This window comes from Pelodiscus sinensis, chromosome 2, assembly GCF_049634645.1.
Source record: "Pelodiscus sinensis isolate JC-2024 chromosome 2, ASM4963464v1, whole genome shotgun sequence".
NCBI classification, from domain to species: Eukaryota; Metazoa; Chordata; order Testudines; family Trionychidae; genus Pelodiscus; species Pelodiscus sinensis.
The window spans coordinates 100,231,975-100,255,493 of NC_134712.1; the positions used below are offsets into that span (position 1 = coordinate 100,231,975).

Consider the following 23,519-nt stretch of genomic DNA (forward strand, 5'->3'; position numbering starts at 1 on the left):
GGCAGATATGCAGATTAGTGGGGCTTTTGAAAAGGAGCATGAAACATAATAAGTTGCCCATGGTATGATGGAATGGAAAAAACTGCATCATGGGATGCTGAACCCATGTTCCCAGATTCCCCTGTGTGATGCATTTGTGCCCATGAGGCATTGCAAACCCTTCCCAAATACCCCACACTAGATGGTGGTGAGTTGCACAGGGCCCTGCACTGCTCTGCATTTGACGCAAGTGCTGCTCCTGTGGACACACTCCAGCAACACAAGGACTGTAGTGTGTATATGCAAGAGGGGTTTAATTACTGTGACAGTTGTGCATCAGCACAATTTAAGCTGACTTAATTTTGTAGTGTAGACAAGTCCTCAGCCTGATGTTTTAACAATGCTGAATATCTTTCCTTCCCAGCAACTTACACTAGAATTCTTAGTGCCAGAACTTCATAACATCAAATAAAAAAAATAGAGGCTAAACAAAATCAATGGCCATTTTTCAAAATGTTGGGCTTTTCCTCTCTATCCCTCGAACTTCTCATCTGTTATATGAGGCAATATTGCTTTTCCTCACATGGGATATTGTGTGGCTAACCTTAATATTTGTGACTTGCTCAGATACTGCTGTGTAGAGTGGTAGCACAAGCCTATTAATTAAGAATTGTATTGACCGTATACATATAGTCCTTTTTATAATGTTCCATTGTACCATGTGGGTCCAAAAGATGTACATTCTAAGAGCAATCTTTCCAGCAGACTGGTCACTTTTTATTATTTTTTATTCAATTTAGTCCCTTCCTGGTCCCTCAGCATATGGACAGTTAATGTTACATCATGTATACTTTGTTTGTTTGATCTGCATATCACTGGTGAGGTTACTAACATTATCACAATGCACAATGGTTTGATTAATCTGTTTTTTCCCCTACAGCTATTAACTGGCACAATTAATAATTAATCATTCATACAGTAGAACAAATATAAGTAAAAATGTGAGGGGTCATACAACCCATTTGCAGCTGTTCTACCAAAAACTCAGTAATTATGCAGAAGTCCATTTATAGTCATCATTGGTTTTGCAGTATTGTCTTAATCTATATATGAAATAGCCTTAAAAAATGTACCTAGCATACTTTGGAGCATTGCATAAATCCGGGGTCAAAGAATTATAGAACACTAGAGCTGGAAAGGACCTTGAGAGCTCATCAAGTCTAGTCCTCTGTCCTCATGGAAAGACCAACCACCATCTAGAGCAGGGCTACTCAACTTTGGAAGCCCCGAAGGCCACAGTGATACTCACAGCACATGCTGAGGGCTGCAACTTAAGTGTGGTTGCATGTACATGCAAATTTATATGTAAATATATGCAAACAGCTTCATTCACACTGACAGGCAGGAATACAAAGATTAAGCCTTAAGCTGTGGCGCTGGACCTAAACGTGGCCAATGTGAGCCAGTCAGCACCTCTCAGGCCCTGCCCATAAGGCTAAGCAGCCAGCACTTGCCACAATGCCCCAGCATTCCCAGCACATCCTCCCTGGGGGCTAGAAATGCCGACATCCTGTATCCTTCTGTTCCAGCCAGTCCGTCTGCGTGCATCTTTCAGTGCACAAACAGCCTGCGAGATGCCTCGCTGTTGTGAAGTGTGTTCCCAGTGGAGGTCATGTTCAAAGGCTCCAACCCGCGGGCCATGTGTTGAGCCTCGTGTAAACCCAAACCGCACCATGGGCCATAAACAAATGGGCCGTGCGCCACATGCAGCCTGCAGGCCGCGTATTGAGAAGCCCTGATCTAGATTGTCACAGCTTACACTTCTGGTTCTGCACACGCTTCTCTTGGGCCACGGGAATGTGCCGACAGCAGCATGGAGCTACCAGCAGAAAGCCATTCTAGTCCCACTGCACTGGCGGTGGAGGCGGTGGGAGCCCCCAGCAGGTTTTTAATTGCCTGGGGGTGCCAGGCGGGGCCAGAAAATGCACCGTGGGAGGAGCACGCAGGCCAGCAGGAGGGGTTGCTAAAAGCACAGGAAGGGGAATGCACGAAGACTCCCAAAGGGGGGGTGCCTGCTGGCCCACTGGGAGGATTTGAGGACTGGCACTAGCCCTAAGGTATATTGAGTTTGAGACCCCTGACAGAAACAATTAGTAGCATTAGTGATAGTAGAAAATAAATGCTGAGGATGAAATCCTGCTCTGAATTACATCCCTTTAAATCTAGATATTCAATTATCATTAAAGGTAATTTGGATTTAAAGCAGTATAAATCAGAATAGAATCTAGACCCAGGATTCTAGATTCGGCATTAAGAATCTTTTCTCAGTCCATAATCTACCCAATTGTGCCTGCTTACTGAAGCTTTTGTAAGGCCCAGTTCAGATAAGGCTGTGGAGTTGCAAGAAAAAGGACCGACTCTTTAGGTCAGTATGCTAGTTCAGGGCAAATTTGCAGCCAACTCTCTGTTTTCAGTGGCCATTGAGAATAGTAGGAAGGCCACCTGCTACTTCTCTCCAAGGCTAAGTTTGGACCAGGTAGACCCATTGGCCATGTACTTAACACATTCAATTTTCACACCTGTTTTCTTGCAGAAACCTGCCACAGATATCATGCCTGCAGTATGTGTGGGGGCTGCAAATCCATTCTGACCCAGCTGTCTGCTTCCCTCATCAGCACCATAAGCACTGTTTGCTATATAGTCGCCAAAATGTGCTTCCAGTGCTGCCAAACATACTTGTGGAGCTTCCTGAGCCATTCATTTAAATGGTTGTTACACAGGAAACTGCTGCTGGAAAGTGAAGTGTTGTCTTATATTTGAATAAATAATGGGAACAGACAGACATAAGTGCCATATGTGATGTAGTGGAAAAATTGAATGACTTGCATATCCCACAAGTGTCCCATTGAAAACAATCGAGAAGCTATGTAACTCCATTAAGTAGATGCTGCTTTTTAATGAACAGACTAACATGGAGCCACAGTAAATGTGTTAGCCACTGGAGTTCTTCTGAAACTGCAGCCACTAGGAGAAGGGGATTTGCACAAAGGTAGCATTAATATTTTCTTTGTGATGGAAGGAAAGTGGTTATTAAGGCCAAGCATGCTTTATTTTGGCTGATCTGGGCTCCCTTTCAGCCGAAACACTCCGAAGGAGTGTACTAAAGGTCAAATAGGTTGCATATTTTAACTGTGAAGTAAAGAAGAAAACTGAAGAATTTTGGTGAAGTAGATTCATTATTTCGACAACAGAAACAGATGATTTGCCATTTTATATTAGATCATGTATCCTGGGCCGCCGATGTGGGTGAGAGGGCAAAGGGAACAGTTGCTCTGGGGCCTGGAAATTTAAAAGGGCCTGGGTGTCAGGATTGTTGCCCTGCTACTGTAACAGCAAGGTTGGCCAGAAACCTGGGCCCTTTAAAACGCTGCTGGAGCACCACATGGCACAGTCCAGGTGACACAGAGGGCTGGCTGCCCTTAGCCCCGCCCCTGCCACCTGCGGCTCCTTTTGAGGGTCCCAGAGCTGAACCCACCCTACAGATTGCCTGGGGCCCGGGGAAGTCGATCACCAGCCCTGCATGTATCCTGAAGAATTGGGCATCCACGATCTCCCAGTTGTATCTGTGGCACCCTCTTGCAAAGGCTTACATCGGCATGGTTTTGTGAGGTAATATATGTGTAGAAAAATCATTTAGAGGATGGGCAGTTAAAGGGGTGACTGGGCTGTAGACATCTAGGCCCACAGCTGAGTACTTGGACTTGATGACCTCTTGAGGTCTATTCCAGTTCTAGTATTCTGTAATTCTATGGCTACGTCTAGACTGCAGCATTTTTCCGGGATACCAGAGGTATCCCAGAGAAGCAATGCCACATCCAAGGAACGCATCTGCTTTTTTGAAAAAAAATTCAAAAAAGCAGAAGCGCTCTTTCGCCAGCCTTGTAAACCTCGTTCTTCGAGGAAAAAGGGTTGTGTCGAAAGAGCAGGTTTTTCTGAAATTTGGTGCCGTGTAGACGCGCCAAATTTCGGAAAAGCCTCTTTCAACAGAAAAGTTGAAAAAGATATACAAATTGAAGTTCGCAGTTTGCATATCTTTTTCCGACCTACCTTTGAAGTCTAAACATAGCCTTTGAATCTACTCTGGGAAGGTAATAAAACAAGAAACTAAATTGCTGTACCCCTAACTCTTGATGTCCTACTGTAAGATTTTGACAAATTTGATTTTCTAGTCTCTATTTAAACAAGTCTGTCTATAGAAATTGTGCAAACCATGACTATAAAGTTAGTCAGGGGCTCCTCTGTTTGCCCCAGCCATTTTCAGCAATGTTGGGTTAGCTGTCTCAGCCATGCAGTGCCCATTTTATCAGTAGTTTTCAGTTTGTGGGGGTTTCCCAGCATCTGCCTGGGACCTATGAACCCTTTGTCACTCCAATCTCCAGTCTTCTATGGAAGTGGATTGGGCAGTTGCTTACAGTAGGTCCTCAGTATCTCAGTAAGCCACAGAAATGATCCCTGTAGCACCTCCTGTGAAGTGCAGTGGGAACACACAAGGATTCAGTGTCCTTCTACCAGCAGCTAAATGTGGCATCCCACTGTCAAGGAGGTTGAGGATCTCTGTGATGTGCTGGAGTCTGTCTCCAGCCCCTTTGCATGTTGATGTAACAAGGTGAAAATAAAGGGGAAGCTGTGTATGAAATATTATCCATTAAAGTCCATGCTAAACATCCATCTTCAATTAAAACTACAGTGACGTACTGCAAAGGATACCTACCACTGGCCTGCGCAGCTGCAAAGGACTTAAGTGAGGATTTTTCATGGCTTCAGCCTGAAATATCATGGCGGCCTCCCCGAAATGTTCTAAGATGAAACCAAGAAGTTTTATTCTAGCCTACCCTCAACAAACAGAAAAGATGGTGACTAGATATGTTGCAGAATGCCTTTCTTCTATTCAGCACTATCCAGTCTCTCCCACGCTCATCACCTCTCTTCCTGCTCTTTATACATGCTGCATTTAGGAAAACACAACACAAATTATATTAATATTAATAGTAACATTATTTTGTATAGGAGTTATAGAAATCTAGAAACGAAAAAGATTACCATAGGTAGGCCATTATTCTGAACAAATTTTCTCTCTTCTTATAATTTGTATGTATTATAATTAATTGTCTACGTTGTACAAGTTCAGCATAGAATATATATCTTTTTTTACTGGTTTGTTATATTGGGTGTATTAGTGTGTTGCAGACTGAAGACCCAGCTATTTATTTTGTTAATATTTTTGAGCAGATGCTTTTGAAAATCCTGCCTGGCCAGTATGCAATGTCCTAACTAAGTCGGTAAATTTCTAAAGAGGTCGTCCTCTGCCAGGTATTCTCCATGTTGAATTGTTGCATAATGCCTATGCCCTTGCATCTATATTTTCCTGCTTTCGTTAACAGACCAAATAGGCTTTAATTCCCCTCTCTCCAGTGAATTCCACCCTGATTCCAAGACAGTCAGGTGAGGTAACGCAGCTGCAGTTCATGATTATGACCTAAGAATGGTTTCTTTCTAAGATTTTGCCAAAAAAAATCAAGTCAAAATTAGTGAGTACAAAACACAGCTAAACAATGGAACACATACAAATTAAAGTACCCACCCACTATGTTTAATACATATCCAATGAGTCATGTCCAGAGCCAACTATGAGAAATCTGTGTGGGTGGGTTTTATTTAGTTTTCTTTTTGATTGCTATAGTGTTTGTCTTTATCTAATAATTATTGCATTCTGAGCTAATAGACACTGATTCTTTAAAACCAGCCTGTGAAGGGTTGTGTCCCTCTCCCCTCCCTCCCGTCGTGGGGCTCCCTCCTCTTAGTCCTCATGCCGGACCTTCTCACCGCGTTCCCTCTCCTAGCACGGCTGTGAACACTTCTTCTTCCCATGCTCCCATGCTCGGGGAGTTGAGGGGGGCTTGGGCCCGCCCTCTCTCCAGGGCCCAACCCAGGGCCCTAAGGTTGGGGTCCTCCTTCCGGACACCTCCCACCTGGCTGACGGGGCTAACCGCCTAAACTCACCAGCCCGCAAACGGTTATCCCTCCGCCTGCCCTTGGCCACTTCCTCACCCCTGAGCGTCCTGGCTTCCCCTTCAGCCTTCCGCTCCACTGCCCTCAGTCCCGGTGGTCCCCTCGACTCCATCCACCTCCCCCCTTTGTCTCCCACGTCTTCCATTTTTATAGCTGCCGCTCCACCTCCTGCGCCTGCATCGGCGTCCCCTGCCCGGCTCCCTGACCCGCCCCCATGTCCTCACCCGACCCGCCTCTCCTTGCACCTGCGCCGGCACTGCAGCGTCCAGCGTCCCCGGTGCATGCGCAGCCTGTGCCCGGGCTGCCACTCCCCAGATCCACTCCAGCCGCTGGCTTTTCTTTTGCCGCGGCCGCAGGCGGGAGCGGATTGCCCCGCTCACAACGGAGGTCTAGTGGCCGGGACGCGCTCTGTTCCGTGGCCCCGTCACACTGCTCCCCCTCTAGAGGGTGTCACTGGGGTTCTTGGGTGTCTCCTGGTCCTTCTACGCTGCAAAAGAGAAAATCTGCATTCTGATGCACTGTTCTGGCCGGTGTATTACTCAGAAACAGTACGGTTGCAGGGCTAAATATCATTGCATTACCCTCGCGTTCGTCTCCTTCATGGATTGGATCCACTTCAAGGGAGCGTGGTCTGTAACTAGCAGGAAGCAGTCACCTAGGAGATGATAACGTAAAGTTTTGATGGCCCACTTTACCGCGAGGGTCTCTTTTTCTAGAGTAGCATAGTTCTTTTCTCTGGGGAACAGCTTGCGGCTAATATACAACACCGGGTGTTCTTCCTCCCCCAGCCCCTGTGACAGCACAGCCCCCAACCCTATCTCAGAGGCATCTGTTTGTACAATAAAGGGCTTTGTGAAGTCTGGTTGCCTCAATATGGGTGCCGATATCAGATTCTCTTTTATGTCTTTAAAGGCCTTCTTCCCCCGTTCCGTCCAGCATACTATCTGCAGCTGGTTGTTTCGGGTCATATCAGTTAAAGGGGTGGCTAATGTTGCGAAATCTGCTACAAACTGGCGGTAGTATCCCGCTAATCCCAAAAACTGCCATACCTGCCTCTTAGTTGAGGGTAGGGGATAGTCTCTTACCACGCTCACTTTGTCCACCAGCGGTTTCACCTGGCCTCCTCCTGCCATATATCCGAGGTAGGATACCTCCTGGTGTCCAAATTTCCTTTTTTGGGGGTTGGCTGTTAAACCGGCTTCTGCCAGAGCCTTTAGCATGGTACTCCCATGGTGCAGGTGTTGCTCCCACATCGAGCTGAAGATGATAATGTCATCGATATAGGCTACTGCGAACTGTTGATGAGGATATAATATTAAGTTCATTAACCGTTGGAAGGTCACCGCTGCTCCGTGGAGTCCGAACGGCATGGTCGTGAATTGATACAGCCCGAAGGAGGTTGCGAAGGCGATTTTCTCTTTTAGCTTCTGCACTCAAGGGAATCTGCCAGTACCCTTTGGTAAGGTCTATTGTTGCTAGGTACTGCGCCTCCCCCACCCTTTCTAGTAGCTCGTCCACCCTGGGCATCGGGTAGGCATCATAGCGCGAGATGGCGTTAACTCCCCGAAAGTCTATGCAGAACCTCATTGTCTTGTCCGCTTTCGGGACCACTATCATCAGGCTTCGCCATTCACTTTGGGATTCCTCGACCACTCCCCACCGCAACATCATCTGAAGCTCCAGGCGTACCGTCTCCCACAACTTCCTGGGTAGGGGGCGGAACGCGTTATGGACCTTCTGACCTGGTTCCCTGCATATCTCATGTCTGGTCAGGTTAGTCTTCCCTAGTCTATTAGTCAAGATGTGTGGAAACGCTCTCAGTAACTGCTGCATGCCTTCCCTTTGAGAGGTCCGTAGCGTCTCTCTTAGCTGAGGGCATCCCTCTGGTTCGTTCCAAGGTCCTAAGTCCATCTCGGAGGGCTGAGGGTCTATCAGGAGGGCTTCCCAGGGTTTCCATTTTTTAAACAAATTTACGTGATATACTTGGGTGTCTTTTCTTTTCCCTGACAACCTAACTTCATGGTCCACCGTCCCAACTCAGCGTATCACTTCGAACAGGCCTTGCCATTTGGCTAGTAATTTGGACTCTCCTGATGGTAGCAACAATAATACCCTGTCCCCCATCTCAAATTCTCTTAAGCGTGCATTCTGATTATACCAGGTTTCCTGTTGCTCCTGAGCCCGCTTTAGATTGTCCCTAGCGAATCCCCCCAAGGTACATAGCTTTTCTCTCAGCTGTAGCACATATTGAACGGTGCCCTGGCCCCGCGATTCCTGTTCCTCGCTGTTCTTTTACCAAATCTAGTATCCCTCTGGGCCCTCAGCCATATAATAGTTCAAAAGGGGAATAACCCGATGACGCCTGGGGTACCTCTCTAACACCGAAAAGTAAAGCTGGTAATAACCGGTCCCACTCCCGGGGATCGTCCTGTATGAACTGCCGTAGCATTGACTTCAGTGTCTTATTAAATCGTTCCACCAGCCCATCCGTTTGGGGGTGGTAGACAAATGTGCAGAGGGTTTTAATTTGTAACATCCGACATAACTCCCTCATCAGCCGGGAGGTTACATTAGGGCCTTGATCAGTTAAGATCTCCCTTGCTATCCCCACTTGGGAGAAGTTTTTGATTAACTCCTCTGCAATCACGAGTGTCGTGGTGGTATGGAGAGGTACTGCTTCTGGGTACCGCGTGGCATAGTCTATTATGACTAATATAAATTGGTGGTCTCGGCCGAACCGTTCTACGGGCCCCACTAAATCAAGTGCTATCCTCTCGAAAGGCACCCCGACTATGGGAAGGGGAACTAACGGGGCTCTCGCTGCCTGGGCCGGTGCCATCCTCTGACATTGGAGGCAAGAGTCACAAAAATCTCGCATGGCCCAATATACCCCCGGCCAATAAAACCTTTGCACTACCCGCTGCTGCGTCTTGTCCCACCCTAAATGGCCCGCCCAAGGGCTGTCGTGGGCTAGTTTGAGGACCCGCCACCAATACCGAGCAGGCACTAACAATTGACGCACTGCTTCGTGCCCCTCCCTGGGTGGAATTACCCAATAAAGTCTATCCCCTTGTACCTCAAAATGGGGGTTCTGATCCTGTTCCCTTTCTCCCCGAACAGCCTCTGGGGGTCCCCTCACCCGCTCCCAGGCTCTCTGGAGGGATGGGTCTTCTCATTGGAGTTGCATGACGTCCCCTACATCGAGCTCCAGGTTGAAAGGTGGGATGGGATCCTCTCTTGGGGTCGTCCCCTCCTCCCCGGCCGCTTTTATGAGGACTCCTTCTGATGCCTTTTCCCCTTGGGCTGCCATCTGTACCTTTTCCTCTGGCACGGCCTCCCGATCTTTACTGCCCTGCCCCCACTGCTGTAGTAGCGGGCCTAACCCTGGCCAGTCGTAGCCAAGCAGGACCGGGTAGGACAGATTTGGGGCTATGGCCACCTGCCAGCATTCTTTACACTGTTCATCGCTAATTTGTACCCACGCCATTGGGTAGGGGCGGATGTCCCCATGAACTCACTGCATCCAAATGGGCTCCCCCATCGTTGCCCCTCCCTCTACCAGGTCAGCCCATATCATTGTCTGTCCACATCCGGAGTCCACTAGGGCTTCCACTACCCTTTCTCCTACCTTTACTTGAACCATCACCTTGTTTACCGTCCGCCCCGGCTGACGTCATTACCTTCCCAAAGGTGCAGTCCATCATGGGGCATTCTCGGCAAAAGTGTCCCTCCTGCCCGCATTGGAAGAGATTAACTTGCCGGGGCCTCCCATTCTCCATTCTGTTTCTCTCTCATCGGACTGAGTCCCCTTTTTGCTTTGTGCCTCTGTTATGGGGGTCCTCCATACTGGGGCCAGACACCTAACTCCTGAGGGGCTCGTCTCCATTGGCTTCCTCCGTTCACCACCTCCTCGTCCTCTCAGCCCTTTGCTTGGGGTGGGGTTCCTTACAGGGTTATCTCCCCCCAGCATTTTTCCTTTTTCCTCCGCTCCTTCGGCTGCCATAAAATCCTCCATCAAGGTCATGGCTTCAGTCAGGGTGGAGGGGTGGTGTCGCTGCACCCACCATTGTCCTCCTGCAAGAGAACTTGCACAAACTGCTCTAAAATCACGGCTTCTGCTACCTGCATCCCTGTTTTCACCTCGGGTTCTAGCCACTGCATTCCTGCCTCTTTCAGGTGCTGCACGACCACCCATGGTCGTTCTCCCTGCCAATATTTTTCCTGCCTGAATTTCTGGCGATATGTTTCTGGGGTTATCCCCATCTGGTCCAATATTGCCTCTTTTACTTTATAGTAGTGTAAGGTGTCCTTCGTAGCTAATCCACAGTATGCTAATTGGGTTGGCCCTGATAGATAAGGAGCCAATAAAGTCGCCCAATGTTCCTCCGGCCAGTTGGCCGTGGGAGCCACCCGCTCAGATGTCACCAGGAAAGCCTCCACATCATCCTCTGGCCCTAACTTCGCCAGACGGATTGGCAGTTGGGGTGCCCGGGCCCCATCTTCCTCACCTTGATGGGGAACACCCCCCCCCCCCGTCAGTCACCTTCCTTTGGCCGCTTGTTGGTGTTCTGTCAGTTCTTGTACCAACTACCCCTCTGTTGCTCCTGGAACTGCGACGCCAGCTGTTGCACCATCTGCGTTTGTTGTTGGTGTTATTGGTGTTGGTGTTCCATTATCCATTCCAGTAATTTTGGAAACTCCATCTTGGCATCTGCTTCTGGATGCTTCTTTTTAGTTTTGGAATATATACCCGTTAGGACCTAAACCCCTTCCTCCCTCTCGGGTGTCCCGCTGCCCACATTCTCCACCACGTGTGAAGGGTTGTGCCTCCTCCCCCCGTCCTGGGGCTCCCAACTCTTAGTCCTCGTGCCGGATCTTCCGACCGCGTTCCCTCTGCTAGTGCAGCCGTGAACACTTCTTCTTCCCACGCTTCCCCCCTCGGGAGGTTGAAGGGGGCCTGGGCCCACCCTCTCTCCAGGCCCCAACCCAGGGCCCTAAGGTGGGGGTCCTCCTTCCGGACACCTCCCACCTGGCTGATGGGGCTAACCACCGAAACTCGCCAGCCCGCAAGCGGTTAACCTTCCACCCGCCCTGGGCCACTTCCTCACGCCCGAGCGTCCTGGCTTCCCCTTCAGCCTTCCGCTCCACTGCCCTCAGTCCCGGTGGTCCCCTCGACTCCGGCCGCCTCCCCGCCCTTTATCTCCCACGTCTTCCATTTTTATAGCTGCCACTCCCCCTCCTACGCTTTCGTCAACGTCCCCCACTCGGCTCCCTGCCCTGCCCCCCATGTCCTCACCCGACCCGCCTCTCCTTGCAGCTGCACCAGCGCTGCAGCGTCCAGTGTCCCTGGCGCATGTGCAGCCCGTGCCCGTCTGCTGACCAGGGAGACGCGGAGCAAAGCCGCAGAGCACGCGGGCAGCGGGACAGTCCAGGCACGCCGCAGCTGTCCCACTGCTGGCGTGCTCCGCGGCTTTGCTCCCCGTCTCCCTGGTCTGCAGGGAGACGGGGAGCAAAGCCTTGGAGCACGCCTGCAGGGGGACAGCTCAAGCGCGCCCGGGCTGTCCCGCTGCGGGCGTGCTCCAAGGCTTTGCTCCCCATCTCCCTGCAGACCAGGGAGACGGGGAGCAGCTTTTCTCGCCCCAGAGGACGGGGGTGGCGGACCGCGGCGCATCTGGGCGTCCCGTCCTCCGGGGCAAGAAAAGCCCCGTTCGTAACTGCGGATCCGACATAAGTCGGATCCGCGTAACTTGGGGACTGCCTGTAATCTGTAGTAAACTGGAGTTGAAAGCAACTAAGGAATGGAGGCCATTACAGGCCTTAATCACTCTTGTGTTATGCTTTTGCAAATGCCCTGGGTTGTATGATCATACAAGAACCTGTGGTTTCACAAAACTTAGAACTCCCCAAACAATAGACACCTAGTATACTCTAGCTGGCAACAAATATTTTTACACATTTTTGGAGAACATTGTTTCAGGATAAATTTTAAGAAAGCAATAAAAGTTTGGAGTGGGATTTTCCAAAAGTGTTAGGTGTTGATGCATTGGCCAGAAAGATCTCCTAGGGTAAATTCATTTGTAGATATAATTTTCCTTCATTATGATTTCTTTGCTCGATTTTTTTTTTTTTTTTGCTGTCAGGTCTTCCATTTTTTTCTCTTCTTCTTTTGCTTCACATGCTCACACACCCATTCTCTCTATTGTGGTAGTATCCCTTCCTTTTTTTTCACCCAGTCCCAGACTGTATAACACATTTCATTTTCTGAGATTGTCCCTCAGTGTATTCTAATAGTACCGTTCTACTGCATTCATTATCTGCCATATAAGATAGTAAGGTGGTTACACAATTTTATTAATGTAAATCACAGTGGCATAGCATCACACCGTGGCAAGCCACAAAGACAGTCTGATTTTGTTTCCTCCCCCATTGGGAGGAATGGAATCACTATCTCCCTCATTTTCACACAATCTGCCTGCTCCCCTCTGACCAGCTGCTCAAAGAAACTTGCTATTTATTTGTACCCCTTCATAATTGTTGTGTGCATTTACAGCTATTTAAAATTATCATACAACAAAGATAGTGATTTTTTTAAAATAAACCCATGTAAAATGACAAAATAACCTCTCAATAGCCCTGGCACCATTTACTTCTAAAGAGCCTCAGGGAAAATATAGACTTTTAATTGTAACACTGTCACAATTGTGTTAACTTGGGCTCTTTTGACCCACTGACCCACAAAATAGGCTCTGTTCAGACCTGAGCCAACCCCATCCCCCGAAACGTACACACTGCCTCCAGGGATACAGAGTGTTAAATGTAGTGTCTCAGCAAGAACTCCACAGCTGATGTGAACTGCTGATCTGGTAAACATAGAAAGGTGTGAGTCACTTAGATTCCTTCCTCCGGTGTCAGGACTTAGCTGCAGTGAGTGCAAAGGAAAACCTTTATTCAGGCTTCTGGACCCAGATGCTTGCTTGCTTCCATACTGAGGAACGCAGTCAGTGCTGCTTAGCATCACCACGGAGATTCCTGCTAAGTGATGACCTCCTAGACTCAGTACATAAGAAGGGCCATACTGGGTCAGACCAAAGTCCATCTAGCCCAGTATCCTGTCTGCCGACAGTGGCGAATGCAAGATGCCCCAGAGTGAATGAATAGAATAGGTATACATCAAAGTGATCCCTCTCCTGTTATCCATTTCCAGCCTCTGACAAACAGAGGTAAGGGACACCATTCCTACCCATCCTGGCTAATAGCCATTGAAGGACCTAGCCTCCGTGAATGTATCTAGTTCTTTTTTGAACCCTGTTAAAGTCCTGTTCTTCACCACATCCTCTGGCAAGGAGTTCCACAGGTTGACTATGAGCTGTGTGAAGAAAAACTTCCTTTTGTTTGTTTTAAACCTGTTACCTATTAATTTCTTTTAGAGATCCCTAGTTCTTCTGTTATGGAAACAAGTAAATAACATTTTCTTATTCACTTTTTTCATATTAGTCATGATCTTATAGACCTCTATCATATCCCCCTTAGTCTCCTCTTTTCTAAGCTGAAAGGTTGCAGTCTTTTTAATCTCTCTTCATATGGGACCCGTTCCAAACCCCTAATCATTTTTGTTGCTCTTTTCTGAACCTTTTCAATGTCAGTAGTTATGGAAGGGGCTGCTTCTAAGACACCAAACTTTCTAGCCTGAAATTGACACAGACCTTGAAATCTTTGGTTCCAAATAAAATATCTCATCAAGAGGGTTTTTAATTCCTCAAAACAAACTCCTACTTCTCCAGCTGATGTCTTGCACAGTGTGTGACTCTGTACATCTTCAAGGATTTTGGGGGGTATTTCAGTGAAACAGAACTCTGGTATTCAATAGAAGCTAAGTTTATTCCATTATATTTCCTTTTTGTGGCCAGTCTAAAATGCTCCTTTGAAGTAGAAAAGGTAATTCTCCACTTCACCCAACCTCCAAAGCCCTCTAGCTCTCCTGCAAAGGAATGGGATCAGAACTCTTTCATCTTTTCTTAGAGAGACTGTCTTGTGGAAAGAGTCTCTCAGCTTGTGATATACAGCACTCGTGGGCTCATGCCCTTTGTTGGCTTGTGACCTGCTATTCTCTGCCTGTTGTTAGATTCCATACCGAAGATCTCTCTATTGTACTGATCTTATTTACATGGGGAGAGGATAAATGCAAGCACTGTCTTAAAAACTTAACTTTAGTAAAATGCAAAACTTTCTGGCATGCACAAGTCAAATAGCCTGCAAGTTACTCCACTCCAAGTTACAAAACTCCATTACTATTAGCTGTTCTCTTGGTGACTTCCTTCCTCACCTCAGGTAGAGATGCACACAGACTCCTACGGTCACCTGCTTCTCAGAGGAAAACAGGTAATTGAGTGTTCATGGTAGTTTATGTGGCTTTACTCCAGTTGAGCAGGGACTGGCAGTTCCAGGAGTCAGTCTCATCTGGAGCATAGTTCTCCTTGTTAAAATGATAAGTTTAATGTATTGCATATGAAATGAGTACAGAAGCAAAGGGATTTTTTTGTTTGTTTTTTATTTTTTCATGTTAAGTGTTTTCCAACTGACCCCTGGAGCAATCCCGGTGAACAGGCCTTGATGAGATTATGGGGTGGTATTGGACTGTTAAAGTGTTTTCCAACTGTCCAGAATAAGATTTCACACCCACCAGATCACATTACTGACACGTGCTAGTTATTCAGAGTTCAACAGTTCACTAGGGACCTGATCCTTCAGCCACTAAAATTAGCTATTTTGCCATTATCATCAATGGGAAACAGAGGAGTCCTAATACTTGTTTTTGCAAATCAAAGTCTGCATTCTGCTGTCAAAAGGGAGTAATGCAAACCCTGTTAATATTATGGGAGCTGAGCCTATATGCCCACACAAGTACCAGACCTGAAGGACTGGAGATTAGGCTAATAGTTGGTTTCAGATTCAGACCCCTTGTTGGTGGGTAAATATTTTGAGATCTTAGGATTCAGATTCGAGAAGAAAAAATATAGAAATGATTGAGCTAAAATATAAACCATGAAGGGAAGGGAAGGGAAGGGAAGGGAAGGGAAGGGAAGGGAAGTGAAAGCTGCAGCAGCAGTGACGGAAGAGCAGACAGGTGGGAGAAGAGGACTAATTTATTTCTAATTATGGATGTCTGCATCCTACACTGGGTAGTGGTGGGAGTAATGACGGATGCACACGGCTCTCTTAGAACAGGTCACAGCAGCTGTATCAGGATATGAGACTAGCTAAAAGATAGGAGTCTGTACATTGTCACACATGAATATAGCATAGAGACTGAGAGCCCCACACCCAATAATGTTGTTGTGTGTGTACTGTGTGTGAGTCTAAACTTATTAAAAGAGCTAAAATGAGCTAGCAAGGCTGATTGTCTTTCTGGACCAAAAAGTATCTGAAAGCTGGAGTAATACACAGTGTGGCCAACAGTTTTAGCAACGCAGCCAGGTACAATAATTTACGAATATTGTATGAGTAGACAGCTTCAGTTGGGTCCCCTATATGCAACTTCAAAGACCCATCCAGCCATGTATCCTTCCTAATCCATGCCACCTTCTCATTTACTGCACCCCACTCATTTCCTCGTGACCCCTTCCACCAGTCTGTTTCTCTGGCCCTTTGGCATAAGCTGCCACGTCTGTCCCTCAATCCCCACTCCTGGCTGAGTATCCCCAGGAGGGCTCTGATCAGCTGTGCCGGGGGCTGTGGATTTAGGAAGGGAAACAGGCCTTCTTCCAGCAAGCTGCATGTCATTTTCACACTCCGCCCCAACTGCAACTGCACTGTGTAGTGGTAGCTGAGGGTAATGCAACCTTCTTTTTTTTCATATGGTGCCTCTCCTTTCCTTTCTTTGGTAATGTCTCTCAGTTCTTGCTGCCTGGCAGTTTTGGCCATATGCATTCCTGAAGCACTGGAAGTAGCGCACTCCGGGCCCTAATGCTTCATTTTTTTCCACCTCGAGCCAGTCAGTAGTGGGGATACAAATGCAAGAGAGCATTTTGGTTACTTGTAATACTTTCCTAAGTCATACCCAAGAACCTCTGCCATTGACTATTGCCCTGTATGCTGACAGGTGGCATAACATTCCTTTTATTGGTTGAGGTTTTTTGGGGGGTGTTCTTTTGAATAAGATCTCCACAGACCAAAATAAAATAATACCCACTGACCTTAGCTAAGATAGCTCTTGACAGGTGTGAAAGGTTCAGGGTGCGATCACCCCCTCTCAGCCCGAGAAGGGGGGTCTGCAGACCCTTTCGTCCTCTGCCTGCCCCTTGTTGTACCCCGGGTCCCTGCTATGGGGCCCGGGCCCTTGGGTGCGATTACCCCCTCCCAGCTGGAAGGGGGGCCAGTGAACCCTGAGATAGTCACCCGTCCCTACGGGATGGGGCCAAAGCCCTCCCCCCCGTCTAAGTCCTCCCTGGCACGGGGTCCCAATTTGCGTTTTCCCTTTAGTTATGGTTGTTAGGAGCTGGACGCCCCTCTAGGAGAGGAAGGGGGACCCGGTCCCAACCTCTCTCCAGGTCCCAGCCCGGGGCCCTAACCGTCGGGGCTTGCTCGCGCCCCGACGCGGTAGACGGGGATCACTCCGCCCGTAACCCGTCTACCCACGGCCGCCAAAAGTGCCTTGCCCCGGGCTCCTTCCTCCCTTCTCGCGTCTCCTGGGGCCGCAGCCCCAATCCCCAGGACCTACCATGATTCAGTGGTTCGGGTCCTGGGTCGTCCGGACGAGGTCTCTGGGGAAAGCTCCCTGGACAGGGTCCGTTCCCGGCTCGGCCGCTCCCTCCTGCTCCGGCGCGGTGGGGTTCGGCCCCCGTCGGAGGGGGGGCTGACTGACCGCCAGCGGTGGTGACGGTCCCGGTGGTCCCGGGACTGAGGCCAGGCCGACTCCCGGCCTTGGAGGCGTTCGGAGTCCGTCGTGGGTAGCTCCTCCGCCGCGGCGAGGAGGCTGCCCCCTCCCTCGCTGGCGGCGGGCCCTTTTGAACTGGCCCGCCGTGCCGGACGCTACCCGGGGGCCCTCCCCTTCCAGCGGCGTGCCGACGTTCTCCCCCGCCGTACGTCCGCCTTGCACTGCCCTGCCCCCGAACGGCGGGGCCTTGGGGAAGGGGTTAATGTTCCCTTGCTGGTGCAGGCGCGGCGGCAGCGGGTGGTCCCGCCGGTTCCTCCGGCTTACGCCGGGGTAAGGCTGGGGGCCTTGGGGTTGGCCGCCGGCTGTCTGCGGGTGGTGGCTCCGGCCGTCCTCTCCCCGGGCTAGTGACAGCCCGTCACAACAGGTTACAGACTCAGAGCCCTAAGACTAATAATGTTACAGTGGTCTGTGTGTGTATGTGTATTATTATTATTTGTATTACTTCACTGCCTAAAGGCCCAAAATAATCTAGTAATATTCAAGATATGGATCTGGAACTGAGTTTTTTGCCTGGCCCAAAACTCTATGAGCTGAGCCATAACTCAGGTGTGGAACACCACAGATCTTGTTGGTGTTCAAGGTCCACATTTGAATTTGGTGCAGCAGGCATACTTCAGTATGCTACTACAAGAAGAGAGGGTGCTGTGCCTATAGACTCCTACTGTAGGAGGGTAAGGAAGGCAGAGGGAGCCTAGGTGATGCCTCAGTATCCTGCTTCTCCCTCCTCCCTGCCATCCTATGGAAGCCCTTCATTGACTGCTCTACAGCGTTCAAGATCTGTGAGTGCTTCGGTAAGAGAGGAATCACTTGTTAACACTGAAGATTTGGCAAGTGGCTAGCAAGCAGTGAGCATCTAGAAAATGCCTAAATGTGGGAGCGTTTTCTATCCAAACAATGTCGTGAGATTCAAAAGTTTGCAGGAGCCAAATTCCCATTTTTTTCTGGGGGAGGGAAAGTGAAGGCAAATCTCATTCACACCTCTCCTGATGGAAGAATTATAAGAAAATTCTGTGAGTTAAAGCTTTTTTTGCATTTCCACTCCCTCTGCATATGGGAATAATCTATGAAGAAGAATGGGGCTCCAAAGGGAGAAATTCAAAATTAAACTGAGCAGCCAAAAATTATAGCAGCTGTGTTGGTTTTCCAAAAAATGTAGTACCCCTAATAATGCCTGCAGGAACCACAGCGGTAAGAAGCACGCACACACAAACTCAGCTCTGTGCCTAGTAATCTGTTGGTCTGAAATGACTGAGTGTCTTTCTACTCTTTCTACTTCTCTTTTCTGAACCAAAATATAAGGTTTTAGGGCAAACCCCTGGATCCAGTTGAATATGTTTGAGGGAAGATGGAGGAGGAGATTGGCTTTAAATCACCTTTGTTTCTCCTTCATCCTGCAGCTCACGAGGTTCTTAAAGATTGCCGGTCTAAGCTACACGAATAGGAACAGTGCCTGAATCACCATTCAGTTGATTGGAGATCACTGGAGTGCAGCAATTCCCTGCACTGCCAAAGGATCGCTGGGAAAGAGGAAGCAAGGGGAACAAGATTTAAGGGGGGATAGCTCTGTGAGAGAATTATGATTTACTGGCTACTTCGCAAGTGTTAGGTGACTCGCTCTCAGTCAAATGAAGATTGAGCTAAAAAATCCCATTGACTGTCTAGTCAAGGACCACTCTCTGTCATGTACCTGTCTCAATTAACTGGTTAATGTTTGACCCTATTAAGATTTAGATACATGGGCTGGCATGTCCATGCTTGTTGTCTTGCCTGCTCATGATTTTTTAAGACTCTAATAACAAATAAAAAAAGAACATCTTTTTTATAAAAAACAAAATAGTGTCTTTTAGGTTTTTTCATTGGTTAAATATTTTTCTTTGGGCACGAATTCACCAAACTTCCTTCGGTCTACTTGGGATCCTGATTAATATATGATTCAAGTCACAGACCTTTCCTGGAAATTTTAACATCATAATTTTGCTCGCTGATGCACTTTGTTCTGGACTAGCTACTTCAGTGGTATTTGTCTAAGTCCATGACACACAGAGGTGATTAAACGTATTGGGGAAAATGTCACCAGAATGGTTGCATTTTTATCTCCTATTTTTAAATGGTTATGATCTTGTGACTACCACTAACCAGAATGTTTGTTCTTCTAAAGATGCGGGGGAAATGATTATTTGGGTAACTTCTTAATTGCCTGATCCTGCCTTACATATATGGGGAAAATTCACATTCTTTAAGTTCACTGGGATTTTCCCCTGAGTATGAAATGCAGGATTTGGCCCACAATTTGTGTGTTACTGGAGAGTTTATATTACTCCTAAAATGAATATGTTTATGATGGACCTTATCCTGAAATCTATACCTAGAAAAGTTCCCATTAACTTGACTGGAAGATTTGACTGGAGAAAGGCAATCCCTCCCCCCCCCCCCCCCCAACATTATTTGAAACAGTCCCCTTCTAGCTCTAACTTCCTAGAAAGAACTCTGCTGGTAAGGGTCAGAATTTATTAAAACACAGTTAGCAATAGGCCAATCCAGGTAGTTATTCCAAGCCTTCATTGTTCTGAAAAAGTCTTTTATGGTCACTATCATTTTTTTTAGAAAATTAGAAATAACAATATGTAGAAATAAATGTTAAACAACATAATATCATTTTCTCACCCCAATGTGACAAGTAGTAATAAATATTATTTATCATTAGCAAAATAAATACAAGAAGAGAAAATCTCTGCCCCCAAAAGTTGACGGATTCAGACATAGTTTTACCTGCTGGCTGCTTCCACCTTCAGAAGTGTGGGGGAACCTCAGATCCCAGAGGTATCCCCTCCCCACCTCATATCTCAGGGTATGTCTACACTGCAGAGTTTTTTTGGAAAAATGGCTGTTTTTCTGAAAAATCTTCAGTTATGTCCACATTGCAATCGTGTTCTTTCTACAAAAAGTCGAAAGAATGGAGGGGTTTTTCCGACAGCGGTAAACCTTTTTCTGTGAGTGTTTGGGTAGAACGCCTTTTCTGAAAGAGCTCTTTTGGGAAAAGGCCTGTATGGACAGGGAAGAGAGTTTTCTTTTGAAAGAAGAGGCCTCCAGGAAATAACACAGGTGCTCTGGTGGCCACTCCATCCAAACTAATCATAACTCTATAGTTCCTGTCTCCTGGCACCTCTTAAAGCTGCAGGCACCCTGGACAAGCACCTGACTGCACAGCTCTCCCTGCTACCCACACTGTGAGCAATGGCCGAGCCATAAGTCCCCCGAGGCCCTCCCAGGGCTCCCAGGACCCACCCGGGGGTACCAAGCAGGAGCACCCTCCTGGTCTTGAGCAGAGATCCTGTCCCTCCTTAAGCTGTGGGGGGAGGAGGAGACCCTATAGGATCTCCGCTCCAGACGCCGCAACGCCAACATATATGGCTACATGGCCGAAGCCCTGTAGAAGTGGGCACACCCACCCCAGACCTTAGAACAGGTCCAGAGTAAAGTCAAGGAGCTCTGGCAGGGCCATGCGAGGGCCAGAGAGCGCAGCTTGTGGTCCGGGGCAGGACCGGACTCCTGCCCCTACTATCAGGAGCTGCACCAGATCTTGGGAAGTGGGGAAGCCCTTTCCCCACTCGTGGTGGTCAACTTGGGTCCAGTTATCCCTCCCGCAAGGCTGGGGGAGGGGCTTTTAGAAAGTGGGCGGGCTTTGCCTGCCCACTCTCCCGTGTTTCAAATAGGCTTGACACACCTGTCATCTCCTGACTGGGGTTCATGGAGAAGGAGGAGGAGGAGGGACAGCAGGAGGAGGAGGACGACATGGCAACAACAGTGACGCTGTCCCTGGAGCCGGTACCCGTAAGCCTGGATGTGTCTCAGGCATCGTCTGACACCGGGGAGGGATCTTCAGGTGATTGCTCTCAGTCTGTGTCTCACACAGGGAAGGGAAGGCCGGTGCAGAGGGGATGGGGTGCGATCGTCGCTCAGCCCGTTCAGACTGGAAATCATTCTGAAGTCCATGCACGTGGAACCATGTGCAGCATCACTGTGCACCACTTGGCCTCAGGAGGCAGCCCCTGAGCACTCCTGGGATCTTGCTCCCAGGCTCAGGGGAGGCCACACATGTCTAGTCCTGGGGGGATGCCACATGTCTGGGCTGGGGGAGGCCACACACACGTCTGGCCTTGGGGGGATGCCCTCACACCACCCGCCATGGATGGAAACAGGCTAGCCACAAGGGCACAGGCACGACCCCATACACACTGAGGAGTGCCGCACACAGCACATGGGCATGCCTGCTTGCGTGAGACACCACCCGCTCCCGTGGACAGCACTGCCAGGTGCAGGGGTGTATGCGAAACCCAGAGAGGGCCAGGCTGCTCCCAGCTTCTCTCTCACCCATGGCCAGACACTTCCCTTGCCTGCTTGTCCATGAGTGGGGGAAAGTGGGCAGCATGGTCCCTGGACACCTCGGGCCCCTTTGAGGCAGGGCCTGCTGTGCAGCGCACACATGGCCTGGCTCCTGGGACATCCCCATCCTCTGGCCTGAGGACTGTTGGTCACTGCTAACACAGGAGGGCACGGCCTAGGGACAGTGTCTGCATGGATGACTGACCGCCTTCCCTCTTTTTATTGTCCACAGACGGAGCAGCCAGGACTGAGGGGCGAGCCATGCCACCCGAACTAGCCGCCTGACCCTAGGGGACCCAAAAGTGCTCCAGGGTCACGAGACAGCATGTGGGCGTCCTGCATGACATAGAGCAGACTTTGGCACAGAAGGTCCAGGAGGACACAGCGTGGCAGACCCGCATGTGGGACCAGCTTGTGTGGCAGGACGACAATGTGTGTCATCAGTGGCACACCCAGCTGCTGTCTCTGCTCCTGCCTACTACCCTCCTCCCCCCCCCCACTATGCTCATTCCCCCTCCTCCTGCCTCCCAAGTGATGCCTCTGCTCCCTCCCCGTGCTATGCCCATGCCCCCTCCCCCAGTCCCCCCTGACATTCCTGCCTCTGCTCCAGCCCCCCCCTCCTGTCCACCCTGCTGTGGTCCCAGGACCCACCCAACCCTAAGGTCGCTGAGGTCCCTGCACCCGAGGTGGCACTTCCAGCAGCCCCCCACACCTCTCCCAGGCCTGAGCCTCCTTCCCCTCCAGGTTCTGAGTGCCCCCCCCCCCCAGCTTTCTTTATTGAAAGATAAATACAAAGTTTGTTCTGTTGACATCAAAACAGGTGTGTTTATTCAGAGTTCAGGGAAGGGGGGAAGGGAGGGGTTGTGGTGGGAAAGAGATAGTGGAGGAAGGCACAGGCCCCTAGCAGGGAGGCCCTGGGGAGAATTACTGGGGTCCCTGTGAGAAACGCTCCCTGAGCGCCTTCCAGATGTGCACCCCCAACTGATGGGCCTGGCAGATAGCAACTGTCCACCACTGCTCAAAGGGTCCAGTGGCCGGCCTCTGCCCTCCACCCCAGGAGAAAGGCCTCCCCCTTCCTTTCCACAATGTTATGGAGGACACAATATGCTGAGACGACCTCGGGGATGTTGTGCTCCCCCACGTTGAGGCAGGTCAGGAGGTGCCTCAACTGTGCCTTGAGGTGGCTGAAGGCGCACTCCACCTGCATCCTCACCCGGCTAAGGTGAGAATTAAATTGGTCCCTGCTGTGGTCCAGGTGGCCGGTATACGGCTTCCTAAGCCACGGCATGAGGGGGTAGGCCACATCCCCCACAAAGCACAGAGGCATCTGCATGTCCCCAACTGCAAAGTGATGCCAGGGGAAGAATGTGCCCGCCTCCAGCTTCCCATAGAGACTGGAGTTTTGAAATATGCAGGCATCATGTGCCCTGCCCGACCACCTGACAAAAATGTCCATGAACTGTCCATAGTGGTTAACCAGGGCCTACAGCACCATTGAGAAGTAGCCTTTCCTGTTAATATACTGGGCCGCTTGACGAGTTGGTGCGCAGATTGGAATATGGGTTCCATCAACCACAGTTTGGGATCCTCAGGGAGGCAAATCCTGTGACAGTCGGGTCCAGGTCTCTCAGGCGGATGACCCTGTGCAGCAGGATGGAGTTGATGGCCCTTTCAGCCTGCAGAAGGAGACAAACAAACACACAAAACAGAGAATGAGAGGGAGTGCCTGAGCCCTTGGGAGGTGCCTGGCCCCCTCCCGCCGCAACACCCAGAAGCCACCCCCTATGAGACCGCCCCCCCCTCCCAGCAGGAGGGCTGTGTGAAGATAGGACAGCACAACCACCCGCGGATAGGGCTTTCCTTCCTCCCCTCCCCATGCAGGAACTGCAGCCCGAGAGTGCCTTACCTCCATGAGGAGGACCCCAATGGTGGACTTCCCTATGCTGAATTGGTTGCCCACTGACCGGGAACTGTCTGGGGTGACGAGCTTCCAGACGGCAATTGCGACCCACTTCTCCAGGGGGGTGGCGGGCTGCAGGTGGGTGCTGCATCGTCAGAGGGCAGGGGCGAGCCAGGCACACAGCTCCAAAAAGGTAGCCTTCCTCATGTGGAAGTTTTGGAGCTGCTGCTGGTCGTCCCACTGCTCCATGACCAG

At 49.6% G+C, this 23,519-nt stretch overlaps 2 long non-coding RNA genes across 2 annotated transcripts in view; both read left to right on the forward strand.

Annotated features, from left to right (window-relative positions):
- Positions 1-18,855, forward strand: part of LOC112546771 (uncharacterized) — a 76,563-nt gene extending 57,708 nt beyond the window's left edge. The window contains exon 4 of the long non-coding RNA XR_012901600.1: positions 18,379-18,855. This is a non-coding gene — a long non-coding RNA (uncharacterized LOC112546771). The remainder of the gene's footprint in view (positions 1-18,378) is intronic.
- Positions 18,856-20,629: 1,774 nt separating this feature from the next.
- On the forward strand, positions 20,630-22,402 carry LOC142827146 (uncharacterized). Its single transcript, XR_012901602.1, has 2 exons — positions 20,630-20,864; positions 21,597-22,402. It is a non-coding gene; the product is annotated as an uncharacterized LOC142827146 (long non-coding RNA).
- Positions 22,403-23,519: the final 1,117 nt, after the last annotated feature.